The sequence below is a fragment of the Dreissena polymorpha genome, chromosome 14 (genome assembly GCF_020536995.1).
Source record: "Dreissena polymorpha isolate Duluth1 chromosome 14, UMN_Dpol_1.0, whole genome shotgun sequence".
Lineage (NCBI taxonomy): Eukaryota > Metazoa > Mollusca > Bivalvia > Myida > Dreissenidae > Dreissena > Dreissena polymorpha.
In genome coordinates this window covers 58,664,686-58,682,303 of record NC_068368.1, presented here as the reverse complement: position 1 = coordinate 58,682,303, position 17,618 = coordinate 58,664,686, and the positions used below count along the sequence as shown (strand labels likewise).

The following is a 17,618-nucleotide window of genomic DNA, read 5'->3' as shown; positions in this document are numbered from 1 at the left end:
TGTCAAATGTCCCGGAATTTACAAAATCCATATATACATGTACCTTATCTTAGGCTTAACTGCACCTCGAATCTGTGTTTATCTGCAGCGTCTCCATGACAATGCCTACCCGAATAGGCAGACTACGCTACGTGTCAAAATCGATCAATTAACAGGGGTCCTGTTATCATATCGATTGTCTCACGTTCGCGGTCAAACCGAAAAGGCGGCATTGTTTAATGTGGTTGTTAATTGACTTTAATCTACTACGTCATTATTTCCCGCTGCGTAAGGGCAAAGGATAGTTGTTCACACATCTGAAGACCAACATCGCTGATTAAAAAATTAAAAGCAGTTTATGTTCGCACGTTTAACCGACAAAGAAGTTGAGTAAAAAAGTAAGCATATATAAACGTCATCCTGTCCGGATTTTAAGTTGACGATCTACCGGTACTGTTTTGTTGTATTCGTTTTAATGTGATTGGTTGTATGTATTGTGAATTGATTTTAGTTGACGATCTAACGGTACTGTATTGTTGTATTTTTTATTATATAAATGTTATAAATGAATAAAGGCGTATCAACAGCTACGCGTTACACACCGGTCTTAATAACAATAACGCAGTGACGTCACCATCTATGTTTAGAACGCTTACACTGAAAACGCGTGGCTTGTATCTAGTAACGGTAGTAGTAATGTTTAATTTGACGTTAATAGATCAAGTGTATTTCGGATAGGCTTTCGAACTTTTGCAATTAACGATGCGAAACAAAAAAAAAACGTACCAAATAATGCATATGTCTATAAATATCGCTACATTTTATACATGTCCCGGAAAATCGGCAAAAGTCCCGGACAATTTAACTCAATGTCCCGGAATTGGTCTGAAAAATTATGGCATGTATGGAAAAATTGATCAATATTATAGTAAAGATATGGGCAAGCAAAGGTACATTGAAAGTGAATAATGTTGATGACACACTGGTGCATTGAACTCCAATGCTTAATGGATCCTCTGCCTTATTCCCACTGATGAATAATTGATCACTGCTGGGGAACTGCATGTTAAGTGTACAGTCCATTATGCACTGGTTTATCATCAGTCACCATCACTTTTAGTGGCCACACATAGAGCATTCATCAAGACCTGTCATAACCTGCTGCATCATTATGGCCAGATCCTAAAGGATTCTGCAGGTCTAGAATATCATCAGCAATGTTATTAAAATCATCATCATCCTCTTCTTCCTCTTCTTCTTTATTGTCTTTACCATTGTTCTAGGAAAACTCGGGGCTTTATGCATGTTTAAACCTATTTATTTTAGCTCGATTGCATCGAAATCCTGATGCTTATATAAGCGCTCTTGAGTCCATTTCCTGGGCCTAGAACCAGTACTTGGTGTCTTTGGGGGAGATCTAAAGAACGCTCCCATGGTGGGAATCCAACCTGTGACCTCCCGGTCGCTAGGCGGACACCATATCCATTACACCACGGCGACCTATGCATGTGCATTACCTCAGTGTCATCCCAAATTACCCACTGAAGTTTGCGAAGGTTATTCATAGACAACACTTTCATCCTAAACTTGATTTGTGTTAAAAAGAAACATCCTTTGAAGGAAAAAATCAATAAAAAGAGAAAGTTTCATCACTTTTAAGCCTGTGCATACTGCAAAAGGATAATCTGGGACTGCACTAAACAGTCATGCATTAAGACCCATTTTCACAGAGTGATGCTGTTTATAATAACCATTTTTTAAATGACACATTTATAACAATATTTCTAAGGCTTAATCATCACAATAGGTACACAAGCAATTCTGTAGCTTTGTAAACCCTTTACCACTTAGATACATATTTTGACACATTTGTAGTCCCTTAGAAAATTACATTGAATTAAATACCTTTCTTACTAAATATAAGTTTCAAAGGCTTCTTTTTCAACCCTTAGCCCTTTGCATGCTGGGAAATTTGTCATCTGCTAAAATGTTGTCTGCTGAATATCTAAAATTAGCATTTTCTTCATTTTTTTTCAAAGAATGCTATCAGAAAAGCAAACAGTTTGGATCCTGATGAGACGCCACGTTCTGTGGCGTCTCATCTGGATCCAAACTGTTTGCAAAGGCCTTCAAAATTCGGTTCCAGCACTGAAAGTTAGTAATGAGCAGCAAACAGCATAAAACCTGAACAGATTGTGAGTTACTCTACTCGCAGGCTGTTCTGTTTTTGTGCTGTTTGCACAAAGCCATTTTTACTTTGCTTCTCATTGGGTAAGGGTAAATGTGGCACCACCATGTCTGTGTCCTATACTGTCAAGGGAAGATTGCATTATGCATTCCATCCATTAACCATCAAAAAGATTTTACTACAAGGCTTAAGTATAGTGCATTACATGTGGCATCTTTGTTAATTTGTAGAATTAACAAAATATTTTAACAGTGCATTACATAGCGCCCCATTATGGTGCAAAAAGGTACCATGTACTATTGTATTTTAATACTCTTGACCTGCTGGGGTGAATTATTATGGCATCTTTCCCAATTTGTAGAATTATCAGAATATTTTAACAGTTTAATGAAAACCAAACCATGTCAAGCCACCAGCAAAAAAATATGACAGATGAGTCTGAGTCGATTTGTTATCTTGCATAACAAGATGTTTATAAGTGCTTCTGTTTTAAGACCTTGACAAGTGCATTGTGCAGATAAAACACTAAGTTCAAGGAGAGGTACGAGTGTACTGTAACCTTTACAGCAACTTAACCCATTTATGCCTAGTCCAGGACTATCCAATTCTTCTAAATTGGATCAATTTATTTCCGAAAATAGGGATGTCTAGTATATTTATTTCTATATTTATTTCTATATTTAGAATATTTCTTTCAGAAATTCCTTTAAGCAAACAGCGCAGACTCTGATGAGACGCGGCATTATGCGGCGTCTCATCTGGGTCTTCACTGTTTGCCAAGGCCTTTTTTCTACAGCTAGGCATAAATGGGTCAAACAGATAAAGAATGTTTTAAAACTGATTTATGATAACGTAAATTTCCATATGACTGTTCGTTATACAAATCAATACCTTGCCACCAAATGCTAGTCAAAATTAATGATTAAATTGAAAGCCATCTGTTCAAATGACCACAACAACTAGAAGTATAGCTACAAGGAGTTGTATTATGCTTCAAAGTTCAAATAAAAAATATCCAGAACAAATAGAATATAATTGGTTAACATGTAAACATAGTACATGTACATACCAGTCTGTTTTTTGGAAATCGCTCGATCTGAAAATAGAAAAAAAAACTTATTTAAATATTGTTAATATTGCAATAAATTTTAAACTATATGTACTGCTATAATGTTCTATAAAAGCCAGGACAAGTTTTATCACCATGCTTTCTTATACAACTGTAAACAATGAACAGGTAACTTGAATTGACTAAAGTATTTAACTTTGAATAAATATGAAATGTTCAAGCATTTTTTTTTTATATAAGCATTTTATAAGAAGCAATCCATATAAGCTTGTGCAGATCGCACAGGCTAAGTCAGGGACAACACTTTAAGCTTTGGTGTAATTTTTCTATAAAAGTGTGTCTCCTCTAAACAAAAATCCAGTCTAGGTTGACAAGGCTGTCACAAATTGATTAGCCTTGTGCAGGCCAAACGTGTTGTCCCTAATCAGCCTGTGTGGATTGCAGAGTATTTACAGGGACGACAATTTACACAAATGAATTAAACCTCGTTTTACCTGAGCGAATCTCATATTTTATTTGTTAACAGTGATCCATTTTTTAGCTTAAAGGGGCCTTTACACGGTTTGGTAAATTAATAAATTGAAAAAAGTTGTTTCATATTCGCAAATTTTTGTATTAGTTATGATATTTGTGAGGAAACCGTAATACTGAACATTTACCATGCTCTAAAATAGCCTTTATATGCATATTTTGACAATTTAAAAACCTGAAAATTATAAAGCGTTGCAACGCGAAATGATTGAATAATTTGGAGAGTTCTGGTGTTGTCGTTATATTTTGCGAAACTACGAGGATCGCTTATATGAAGTATAAAATACTTCGCTTATTGTAAAAGGAAAGATGGCTAAGTGGTCTAATGCGCAGACTTTTTACTCCAGGACTACAGGGGTCAGTGGTTCGAGTCCTGCTGAGGGTTACCTGTTTTGTATTTTTTAAAATTTTATTCTAGATTTTTTACTGGAGCTTTTTAGATCCAATGTTTACATTGATAGATATAAAGCATTACATGGCAAACTTCAAAACATGCAAAAATCTGTGAAAAGGCCCCTTTAAAAGTAGATCTGTTTCTCCATTAATAAATGTTTTCCATAAATGAATATAATATCTCATGTTTTTGTACTGTTATGGTAAGCAATTATGGATGCAAATTATGCAAACATCTGTGAGCTTGGTGATTGGGAAAAAATCTGCAGTCCAAAGACATAGAAACCATAGAAACAGATTTAATGAAGAGCGTTTTATTTCAAGGCCACATCATCTCCTTATTTCAAAACATTATAGTCTGAGAAATCATAAATTTCCGCTGAGAGGTATTATTGTAGCTCCGATGTCAAAACAATTTTGTAAGTAATTTCAACAACAAAAATGTCTGAAAAAAGAAAGATATAATAATTCAGCAAGAACGAAATTGCAGAACTTTACTTTCAGCAATAAGGACAATAACTTTTTTCCCTGTTTACGACTCAAAAGTCTTCTCTGTACTGAAAAGTCCATAATTTGACACAAATTCCAGGAAAAATGTCACCAACAATTTATGATCAAAACCTTTATAACTTGCTGCATCATTATTACCAGATTTCAATGGATTCTGCAGGTCTTACATATCATAATTAAGTGTTTTGTTTACATTTACCCACACAAATTCAACTTTCTCATGAAAAATATCAATAATATTTTGACAAAAATTGTTAAAACTGTTAAGTGCTTTGTTTACCTTTACACACACAAATTGGGTTTTTTCGTGTAAAAATATAAATAAAACAAGGGCTGTTTGTAAAAAATGCATGCCCCCCATGGGCTGTCAGTTGTAGTGGCAGCCATTGTGTGAATACGTTTTTTGGCACTGTGACCTTGACCTTTGACCTAGTGACCTGAAAGTCAATAGGGGTCATCTGCGAGTCATGATCAATGAACCTATGAAGTTTCATGATCCTAGGCGTAAGTGTTCTTGAGTTATCATCCGGAAACCATTTTTCTAAGTTGAGTAACCATGACCTTGACCTTTGACCTAGTGACCTGAAAATCATTAGGGGTCATCTGCGAGTCATGATCAATGTACCTATGAAGTTTCATGATCCTAGGCAAAAGTGTACCTGAGTTATCATCTGGAAACCATTTGCTATTTCGGGTCACCGTGACCTTGACCTTTGACCTAGTGACCTGAAAATCAATAAGGGTCATCTGTGAGTCATGATCAATGTACCTTATTATAATGAAGTTTCATGATCCTAGGAATAAGCGTTCTTGAATTATCATCCTGAAACCATTTTACTATTTCGGGTCACCATGACCTTGACCTTTGACCTAGTGACCTGAAAATCAATAGGGGTCATCTGTGAGTCATGATCAATGTACCTATGAAGTTTCATGATCCTAGGCCTAATTATTCTTGAGTTATCATCCGGAAACCATTTTACTGTTTCGAGTCACTGTGACCCTGACCTTTGACCTAGTGACCAGAAAATTTATGGGGTCATCTGCCAGTCATGATCAATGAACCTATGAAGTTTCATGATCCTAGGTGTGAGCATTCTTGAGTAATCATCCGGAAACCATTTTACCATTTGGAGTCACTGTGACCTTGACCTTTGACCTAGTGACCTGAAAATCAATAGGGGTCATATCTGCCAGTCATGATCAATGTTTCTATAAAATTTCACGATCCTAGGCGTAAGCATTCTTGAGTTATCATCCGGAAACCATTTTACTGTTTTGAGTCACTGTGACCTTTGACCTAGTGATCTGAAAATCAATAGGGGTCATCTGCCAGTCATGATCAATGTTCCTATGAAGTTTCATGATCCTAGGCGTAAGCATTCTCGAGTTATCATCTGTTAACCATTTTACTATTGCGAGTCACTGTGACCTTGACCTTTGACCTAGTGACCTGAAAATCAATAGGGGTCATCTGCCAGTCATGATCAATGTACCTACGAAGTTTCATGATCCTAGGCCTAAGCGTTCTTGAGTTATCATCCGGAAACCATTTTACTATTTCAAGTCACTGTGACCTTGACCTTTGACCTAGTGACCTGAAAATCTATAGGGGTCATCTGACAGTCATGATCAATGTACCTATGAAGTTTCATGATCCAAGGCCTAAGCGTTCTTGAGTAATCATCCGGAAATCATCTGGTGGACGGACCGAAATGAGCAAAACAATATATCCCCTCTTCTTCGAAGGCGGGCATAAATATTTGTTAAGAGCCAGGCTCTGGGAAAACATTGCTTAATGCATGTGAGTGTTTCCCAGATTAGCCTGTGCAGTGTTCACAACCTTATAATTGACAACACTTTCCGCTTTGTACCGGTATGTGTTTTTATATTTAAAAAAACTTCACAAGAATCCAGTTAAGCAATAAATGGCATCCATGTGGACTGCACAGGCTTCCTGGGGCGACACCTGTGTGGACTGCACAAGCTACCTGGCGCGACACCTGTGTGGACTGCACAAGCTACCTGGGGCGACACCTGTGTGGACTGCACAAGCTACCTGGGACGACACCTGTGAAGACTGCACAAGCTACCTGGGGTGACACCTGTGTAGACTGCACAAGCTACCTGGGGTGACACCTGTGTAGACTGCACAAGCTACCTGGCGCGACACCTGTGTGGACTGCACAAGCTACCTGGGGTGACACCTGTGTAGACTGCACAAGCTACCTGGCGCGACACCTGTGTAGACTCCACAAGCTACCTGGGGCGAAACCTGTGTAGACTGCACAAGCTACCTGGGGCAACATCTGTGTAGACTGCACAAGCTACCTGGGGCAACACCTGTGTAGACTGCACAAGCTACCTGGGGCAACACCTGTGTAGACTGCACAAGCTACCTGGGGCGAAACCTGTGTAGACTGCACAAGCTACCTGGGGCAACACCTGTGTAGACTGCACAAGCTACCTGGGGCAACACCTGTGTAGACTGCACAAGCTACCTGGGGCAACACCTGTGTAGACTGCACAAGCTACCTGGGGCGACACCTGTGTAGACTGCACAAGCTACCTGGGGCGACACCTGTGTAGACTGCACAAGCTACCTGAGGCAACACCTGTGTAAACTGCACAAGCTACCTGGGGCAACACCTGTGTAGACTGCACAAGCTACCTGGGGCGACACCTGTGTAGACTGCACAAGCTACCTGGGGCGACACCTGTGTAGACTGCACAAGCTACCTGGGGTGACACCTGTGTAGACTGCACAAGCTACCTGGGGCGACACCTTCGTAGACTGCACAAGCTACCTGGGGCGACACCTGTGTAGACTGCACAAGCTACCTGGGGCGACACCTGTGTAGACTGCACAAGCTACCTGGGGCAACACCTGTGTAGACTGCACAAGCTACCTGGGGCGACACCTGTGTAGACTGCACAAGCTACCTGGGGCAACACCTGTGTAGACTGCACAAGCTACCTGGGGCGACACCTGTGTAGACTGCACAAGCTACCTGGGGCGACACCTGTGTAGACTGCACAAGCTACCTGGGGCGACACCTGTGTAGACTGCACAAGCTACCTGGGGCAACACCTGTGTAGACTGCACAAGCTACCTAGGGGACACCTGTGTGGACTGCACAAGCTACCTAGGGCGATACCTGTGTAGACTGCACAAGCTACCTAGGGGACACCTGTGTGGACTGCACAAGCTACCTAGGGCGATACCTGTGTAGACTGCACAAGCTACCTAGGGCGATACCTGTGTAGACTGCACAAGCTACCTAGGGCGATACCTGTGTAGACTGCACAAGCTACCTAGGGCGATACCTGTGTAGACTGCACAAGCTACCTGGGGCGACACCTGTGTAGACTGCACAAGCTACCTGGGGCGACACCTGGGTAGACTGCACAAGCTACCTGGGGCGACACTGAGATTACTCACATGCACCAAGCCCCGTTTTTTTACAGCAAGGCTCAATTGTTTTGCATTCATCACTCCAAGTATGAATAACATGAAAGACCAAGCATATCTCTTGAAAAAGCCAGGGTTCTGTCTTGATGAAATCCATCAAATCTATGCTTCTGCTGCAACAGTTCAATTCCCACAGTAAGACAAGGACAGGCGCAGACTCTATTGAATTTTGAGCAGTATTTTTCAATTATCCCGCCAGGCTTACTAGCGTTTTTTGCTTTCAATTTAAATCAATAACTGTACATTTGCCTCTACCATGCCTTTAAGAAAGCAAATATGGTTACTATGGAAACCAGAACAAAAATCATCCCTCAAAATTGCCTAAATGCAAATAAACCTTCCCAGGATCAAGTATTTTATGAACCTCATGCTGTTTTATTTTGGACAGACATTGAGGTCCAACCAAACGTTATTCCATAACATACAAGAGATCTGCTGTAGAACATGTAGCAACAGTTAGCCCTGGACATGTGGCAACATTGAGCCATTTTTGGATTAAATTGGGAGAACTATAATAACAACAATATCAACTTTAATAACAGATATAATAACCATAAGAACAGCAATAACACTAATGTAGCATTTAAGCCCAAGATAAACACAAACCTTCAAGGCCAGTTCAGTTTAAATATAGATATAATGAAACTGAAAATACACATCAAAAGCAAAATTAGTGTAACCCTCCATTAGTCTTTTTAACCCTTTCCCACTCAGAGGCAAAGTGAACATTGCTATGTGCAAACAGCATAAAACCAGTTCAGGTTGTATGCTGTTTGCTGCTCATCAGTATCTAAGGGTTTGAAATGAAGCCTTTAAAACCTGAATATAGTAAGAAAGGTCTTCAATTAAATATAACTTTATAAAGGACTACAAATGTGTCAATTTTTAATTTTCACTCCTTTGCTTCTGAGACGGCAAGGGTTAAATCTATTTACCTTTTTTTTTCTCTAAGATCTAAGGCGCATTTTAACAATTTCTACTACAGCACTGCCATCTATAGATTGACAATAGTGTTACTATTATTTCTAATAAACAAATCGCACTTTACACGTATTTTTGCTAAAAACAAGAGATGTGTTCGTCAGAAACACAATGCCCCCTATTGTGCCGCTTTGAAGCCATATATTTGATCTATGACCTTGAATGATGACCTTGACCTTTCACCACTCAAAATGTGCAGCTCCATGAGATACACATGCATGCCAGATATCAAGTTGCTATCTTCAATATTGCAAAAGTTATGGGCAATGTTAAAGTTTTCAGACGGACTGACTGACTGACAGACAGTTCAAATGCTTTATGCCACCCTACCAGGGGCATAAAGGCTATAAGGCTATATGTTTCCTTCAGACACCATGTTTTGCTTGCAAGGCTATATGTTTCCTTCAGAGACCATGTTTTGCTTGCAAGGCTATTATGTTTTCATGGAACAGTTGTTTACGATCCTAATTTCTTTTCAAATCTCTTTTAGAGAGCATTCACATCACATAAAAGTGCAACCAATTCATTAATTATGCACAAGCATGCATAATTGCTGCAAACATCAGTAAGCCTGTCTGAAATAGCATTTAATTATGACAGACAAAAGCAATCTTAGCAACTTATTTACATCATCCATTTATTTTATTCAATATTTTGCAGGAAATTATTAGCAATTATGATTATTGATTGAGATTGATGCAAACACTTAATAAAAAATATTAAGTGCTGGTGTATTTTAAACATCAGAATTTGAACAAGCAAGGAGTTATTCAACTGCTATATGCCACCCTATAGGGGGCATGGGGGGCATAAAAATAGCCTAAGTGCTGAAATGCATCAGGTTTATACTACTTTGATAATGCAGTTTTAATAAAATACTGGTTTTGTAAACAATTATTTATATTACGTTTTATGATAAATAATGTCCCTATTTAGAGGCATCTGTAAATATTTTGAGATGGAACTAGGTCCTGAAATCTTTATCTATTTTTATTATGGTGTCATATATGTCAAAAGTTTGTTTCATACTAGTCCAAATTTAGAAGGACTTCTGATTTTCCTCTGACAATCAAATATAAATTGTTTCAAATCAAGGTATACAATGTTTAAATCATTCATTTTTTAATTTATAATTCCAAGACCATCTTAACACGCAAGTGTAACAAACATTATGTGAAATTCTGACTTAACAATGCATGCAATCTCTCAGTAAATCATAACGGCAGTGAATTTGTCTGAGCTTAAAAGTGGAACAACCACTTATGCTCTGGTTGTCTTCCATCAATAATGACATAAGTTGCAACTTATTGAAGAAGGTTAAGAAACTGTAAAGGGGCCAATGATATCAGCCTCAGTCTAGGAAATATGGTCTTAACGCATGTGAGTTAACCCTTTGCATGCTGGGAATTTTGTCGTCTGCTAAAATGTCGTCTGCTGAATTTCTAAAGTTAGCATTTTCTTCGATTTTTTTTCAAAGAATACTATCAGACTAGCAAACAGTTTGGATCCTGTGGCGTCTCATCTGGATCCAAACTGTTTGCAAAGGCCTTCAAAATGCAGTTCCAGCACTGAAAGGGTTAAGTGTCTTCACTGATTCAGCCTATGCAATTTCACAGGCTTATCAGGAATGACAGTTTTCGCATAAACTTGTCTAAAAGAGCCTTCCATTAGATGTACAGTGGCTAATCTGGTAGTTGTTCTTGAATGCTCTTAGCTTTAATAACTACATACGTACAGCTCAGAGTTCTTCTTGTTAACCGATTTTTTAAAGTAAAAAAATTATGTCTCACATATATCTATGAAATCGAGTTCAATCAACCTAATACATCGTAACAAACACAATATCTGTTATCACCAACATCAATTTGCGAGTGCCCCGGCGAAATGTTGTTCATGATTTCATGAACATTTCAAGCCAATTAAGAACTGTTCATGAACGGTTCTGAAAAAGTTCCTGAGCTTGGTTCCTGAACTTTTGGACATGAACTGTTCTTAAGACATGTTCATGAACTGTTTATGAATTATTGTTGAACATTTCAAAGTTCATGAACAGTTCTTCATCTAACCATAAATACTTAGTGATGAACATTTCATGCACAAGTATTTCTAATGACTTTTCTGAGACAGACTTTAAGGATCCATCATGAATAATTCATGAATTCCTTTGTGCTAGATGTTTCATACATATTTTTGAAAGTAATATTGAAATGTCTAGCATACAAATCTTGTAGATTTGTGAAACCTGTGAAGTTAGTATGAAAATGCATAGTACTTTCACCACTGTAAGTTAGAGTTCTTGACCTGTTCTAGAGAATTTTAAGAACATTTGTACAAGAACTGTTCAAGAACTACCTTCAGGAACACTTCAATAACTTTTTAAGGACCTTTCCTGTTCTTGAATTATTCTTAAACTATTCTTGAACACTTTAAGAACTTTTTTGAACAACATGTTTCCTTCTGATGTTCTTAAATAGGTCTACACAATGTTTTTGAACGTATGATGGACTTTTTAAGAATCCAATATGTTCTTAAAAGGATCTGTCATTGTTCTTGGAAGACTTAAAAGACAAGTTTAAGAACGTTTTAAGGACATCTTATTTCAAGAACAGTTTAAGATGATATCAAGAACTCAATGTACATTGCATTGCTGTTTTTACAAAGAAAGAATATTGTGTGCACAGGAAGTTGAAACGGAAGGCACATGGTTTATGTTATATTTGAAAATGTAAGTCTTTAATAAATTACCGGCTGAACTGATCAGCCATTGGTTCCATTTCAAGTTCTTTGGCACTGTAAGTGTAACCATTTCAGGGAAACCATTGATTAGTAAATGATTCTTGAACTGAAAATGAGACTATTCATAATCAATACATGAATTATTCATGAACATATAGTGCAAAGTTGTATTATGAAATTTAAAGAGTATTATCAAACCACTTGTATCTCAGTTATTAGTGTTATATTTAAATTATTGTTATATGTTGCTATCAATATGTTAAGTGCTAATACAAGACTTGTTTCTTCTTACCCTGACCTGTTTGTTGAGCTTTAGTAACACTTATGATAACCTTTGCAAAATTGACAAATTCTTGTTCATGAATAGTTCATGAACACTTCATGCCCCCTCAGTTCATGAACTCTTGAAGAACTATGGTTCATGAACTATTCACTTACAGTTCGTGAACAGAAAATGAGCCATTGAAAAATAGAAGGAAAATGTTCATGAACTGTTCGTGAACAGCAAAACCCTGAAGAATTTTTCAAGAATTGTGTTGTTCATGAACTGTTCAAGAACACTTCATGCCATTGATGTTCATGAATAGTTCATAAACATTTCATGCCATAATGGTTCAAGAATAGTTCATGAACACTTCATGCCACACGGGTTCAAGAATAGTTCATGAACACTTCATGCCATAAGGGTTCAAGAATAGTTCATGAACACTTCATGCAATTAGGTTTCAAGAATATTTCATGAACACTTCATGCCATTAGTGTTCATGAACTAAAATTTCAAGAACTTTTCACAGACGTGGCTCATTTTCTGTTCACGAACTATTCGTGAACAGTTCATGAACTCAGTTCACGAACAGTTCATGAACTGTTCACGAATTATTCGTGAACTGCAGAACAACATTTCGCAGGGGTGATTTGTGGAGAAATAGTGAAATACTCAAACCAAAAACTTTATACAAAACCCTTTATAATAAAACGAAAGCCGGAGTTTTGAATTGACGATTCGATCTATCTAACTGATGTTCCGGAGATAGTCGGTATATAACAATTGGTTGATTAGACAAGGGATATATCTCTTCGAGGATTCCGGAGATAGACAATGGGTATTTTCAAATTCGGAATACTCAGTTTTGTCCATTGCAAAAACATACACATTTAAATGAACCGTTGACATGTTTGAAACTTTGGATTAATATCAATATTATGCCAGCATACCATATTATGTAAGTTGCTTTAATTTGCGCATTTCTGATATATTTAATTATTTGTGTTTATTTATGCCAGAAAATAGTATTTGTGGCTAATATTTCCAAGTGAAGTCCAGACTAGATTCCGGGCGGCATCTTTAGATGAATAAACATGTAATCAGTGCAACTTCCAGCGACCCAGAGGGTCAATAGCTGGGAGTTGGATTATTGCAACTAGCTTATCTGGGATGACACTTTACACAAGCACATTGAGACCAGTTGGATTATTGCAACTAGCTAATCTGGGATGACACTTTACACAAGCACATTGAGACCAGTTGGATTATTGCAACTAGCTAATCTGGGATGACACTTTACACAAGCACGTTGAGACCAGTTGGATTATTGCAACTAGCTAATCTGGGATGACACTTTACACAAGCACATTGAGACCAGTTGAATTATTGCAACTAGCTAATCTGGGATGACACTTTACACAAGCACATTGGACCAGTTGGACCAGAACAAGACAGAGGCCAAGATTAGTTATTATATGAATATAATTCTAATGGACAGAGGCCAAGGTTAGTTATTATATGAAAATAATTATAATGGACAGAGGCCAAGGTTAGTTATTATATGAATATAATTCTAATGGTCAGAGGCCAAGGTTAGTTATTATATGAATATAATTCTAATGGACAGAGGCCAATGTTACTTATTATATGAATATAATTCTAATCGACAGAGGCCAAGGTTAGTTATTATATGAATATAATTCTAATGGACAGAGGCCAAGGTTAGTTATTATATGAATATAATTCTAATGGACAGAGGCCAAGGTTTGTTATTATATGAATATAATTCTAATGGACAGAGGCCAAGGTTAGTTATTATATGAATAATGAATATAATTCTAATGGACAGAGGCCAAGGTTAGTTATTATATGAATATAATTCTAATGGACAGAGGCCAAGGTTAGTTAACAAATATTTTAAGTCATAACTTCTAATTAGGAATTTAGCATTTGATTATACCATGTCTAAATTTTAAAAGAGGAATATTATAATTGTGATTTGTAACATAGGTCAAACCATTCCAAACCTCATTCTCATCCTCACCATCATCATCATCATCATCATCATCATCACCACCACCACCACCACCACCACCACCACCACCACCACCACCACCACCACCACCACCACCACCACTATCATCATCATCATCATCATCATCAATCATCATCATCATCATCATCATCATCATCATCACCACCACCACCATCATCACCACCATCATCATCATCACCATCACCATCATCATCATCATCATCATCATCATCATCATTAACATCATCATCTAGTACATATCTATCAGACTATAGAATTTGAAAATATACAAGGTCACAAAAATAATATATTAGTCCTAATTTGTTATATAAGATGCATAGGCTGCGAGTTTATAAGAATGTGCTCACAATTTGGTAAAAGGACATTTTTGTATATAACTGATTCAAACAAGAAAATGATCATACTCCTGACTTAGTAAAATGCTTACAAATCATGTTTGTTTATAATAATAATCATCATATTGGAAAAAACAATCGTTTGTAAAGCTTTTGATCAATAATTTAGACTCTTGGGCGTTTTTAAATCCTCACCTCTTTAGCTCCTTTCATTTATGATTCAATAATAATAATCATCTTATTGGAAAAAACAATCGTTTGTAAAGCTTTTGATCAATAATTTAGACTCTTGGGCGTTTTAAAATCCTTACCTCTTTAGCTCCTTTCATTTATGATTCAAGAAAGAAGTTTGAAAAAATCTTTATTTTGCAGATAAAGTCAAATAATAATCTGACAATTTTGGTGACCGACCATGGTTGGTTAGGACTGACAAATTTGATTGCTTTGTTAATTGAATATTTGACATTGATTACAGATCATAATACTAAACCATAGGGTTTGTAAAAAAAGGAAGCAAAGTGTTTTCATCCAAATGTTCAATGGACCACAGATGGGTTTCAAAACAGATGTCTTATTAAACACATTACATGTATAACATGAAAACATCCATATCAAGTTTTATCAAAGAGAAAGAAAACCACATTTATATTATGATAGCATACACACCAATTTTAATCAAAGAAAACCGCATTTACATTGAACATGAAAACACAGATAATCATCATTTATGTATTAATAATGTTTATAAAACGTTTGTAGTTAATGTGAAAAATGCATCAATTACCTATATATGTAGATTAGATGTTTTGTTTAAAAGTTGTGCCAATGAACACTAACACACCACTGTAAGGATGAATTGCATTTGATAAACTCCTAAGCATATTTATGGCTCTTGAATTTTATGAACTGAATACAAAATATAGGGATCATGTTCAAAATGGGTAATGCTTTTTAACTGATTTCAGAATTCTTTTTTCCAATTAATGGTAAAATTCTGTGGACACCTATTCATTTAAAATCAATACCAATTACTGTTATCAACAAAAAATGCATAAAGTCTCTGGTTTGCTGGAGCACCAGAGTCATACCGCAGACCGGGGCATGATTTGAAAAAGCTAAGTAGAAGACATTACTTAAGACGATGAAACACAAAAAAATTCACACCACCTACCCTGGTTTTAGAGAAGAGTTTGAACTTTTCATTTTACAAATACATTTTCAGCTCAGGGCAACTGACAAGAAGGACTATACAACTTTGAACAAAAGTCACTCTAAGATCATTCCTGTAAAGTTTCGTTAAAATCAGGATCAGGAGGAAAAACAGTTCAATGGAAAATTTAACATAAGAACGCAGGAACTGACGGACGAATGTTTTTAAAAAGGGTATCCTATACACATTTTTCTTGAGAACTTAACTAACTTGCATGCACTGCTATAAGTATCTAGATCTTGTATTGTTTACCTCCATCTGACATGCTTAATGTAGTTTTCATGTTCAAAACTATGAATGAATAGTTATACCATCCTTGCAAATCATCCTACGCCTTAACATCAAAGGTATGTCAATAGATTCAAAGAAGGGAAATGTATTTAAGGCACTAACATGCGAAGGATACTTTTCAAGGACATTATTGTGAAATAAACATTTTAAATCTCATTTTTTCATAAAAACAATTCTTGAACAAAGTGAGATAGAGTGTTTCACATTGTGACCACAGAATATGCCGAGTTAGATAGTTAGATCACTGAATCTATCAACCAAATGTGAACCTCTTATACCCCCCCCCCTGCCCCTAATTATTTTGCAACAATTGTGCAAGAACAATTAACCCTCTTTGGGAAATAGGGGCTTGGGAAATAGGGGCTTGATTTGGGCTAATCCAGGACAATACCTTCTGCCTTAACTGCCTTGACTGTAAGAAGAAATTTCCTTTAATCCGAAAATACCATACAAGCCGAAAGTGTCTAGGCCGATTAGCCTGTGAGGTGTAGTTGCTAACAATGTACAAATAAACAAAGCATTAACTGTCATCACCCTCATTTACTAATCTCCTTACAGACAAACATAATAATAATGTATTGCACATATATACTGCACATTAACAGATTTTTTCATAAAGCTATGAGCTTTCAGAAATTATTCAAGCATATAATTTTAAATTATTGTTCATTCACACAAAAATGAAGTTTTCCTATCCTTAACAGAAAGAGACATCATGTTTGCAGTGGGTCTAATTAGAGTAGCTATGGTGAAATCCAATATTGACTGCCCAGTCTGACCACTGAGCACATGCCTCAGTGACTTGACAGGCAGACTGGTTGGAATACTCCAGATTTACATCTAGACTGGTACAACATGCAAGCTTCTGCATCATATTGATGTAAGTCAGGGTCAGTCAGGTGAATGACCTGAATTTGCACGGTCAAAGACTGGTCACCTTTTTATAGGAAAGTATCTTGGGTTACCTCCCATTATTGGGAGCGTCTGTTTACAGCAGGTTTTTGCCTTCATGTTATATTGGGACCTAACTTCGTAAGATTAACAACTACTGAACGCATTTGCAGCAAAAGTATTCTTATGACACACTTCACTGACTGCAGAAAGAAAAGGTTTATTTTGAGCACAATTTATTCTCAAGAGATTTAATTGTCATCCCAGAAACCCAGCAAAACTAAAACATCAGTCAATTTGTTCATATGGGGCTTGAAAGCCTTGAGTTTTGATCAGTTGTTATTCACAACAAATGCTTTGCATTGATCTGCACTATTGTAACTCTCAAGGTTTTTCTTCTGTATCAAAATAATTGATAAATAAGTTGTAAGTTCAAATTTCTTCTCTTTAATGACTATGAAACCAGTGTTTCTTCATTTGCATTATACAAGTAACAAAATAAGATTTCTAGTCTTCACTCGTCAGAGTATGTGGTACTCTAGACTCTTTCAAACCGACGCCTTTGAAATTTTCTCTCTCTCTTGTTACCCCGGCGAAATGTTGTTCATGATTTCATGAACACTTCAAGCCAATCAAGAACTGTTCATGAACGGTTCTGAAAAAGTTCCTTAGCTTGGTTCATGAACTTTTGGACATGAACTGTTCTTAAGA

General features: G+C 36.8%; 1 protein-coding gene across 3 annotated transcripts in view; it reads right to left on the bottom strand.

The window, feature by feature from the left end:
* The window catches only part of LOC127857959 (zinc finger protein 236-like), a 121,815-nt gene that overhangs the window by 40,881 nt on the left and 63,316 nt on the right, over positions 1-17,618 (bottom strand). For all 3 annotated transcript variants that reach the window (XM_052394742.1, XM_052394745.1, XM_052394744.1), the window contains exon 2: positions 3,237-3,263. The gene's annotated coding sequence lies outside the window, so the exon portion shown is untranslated. The remainder of the gene's footprint in view (positions 1-3,236; positions 3,264-17,618) is intronic.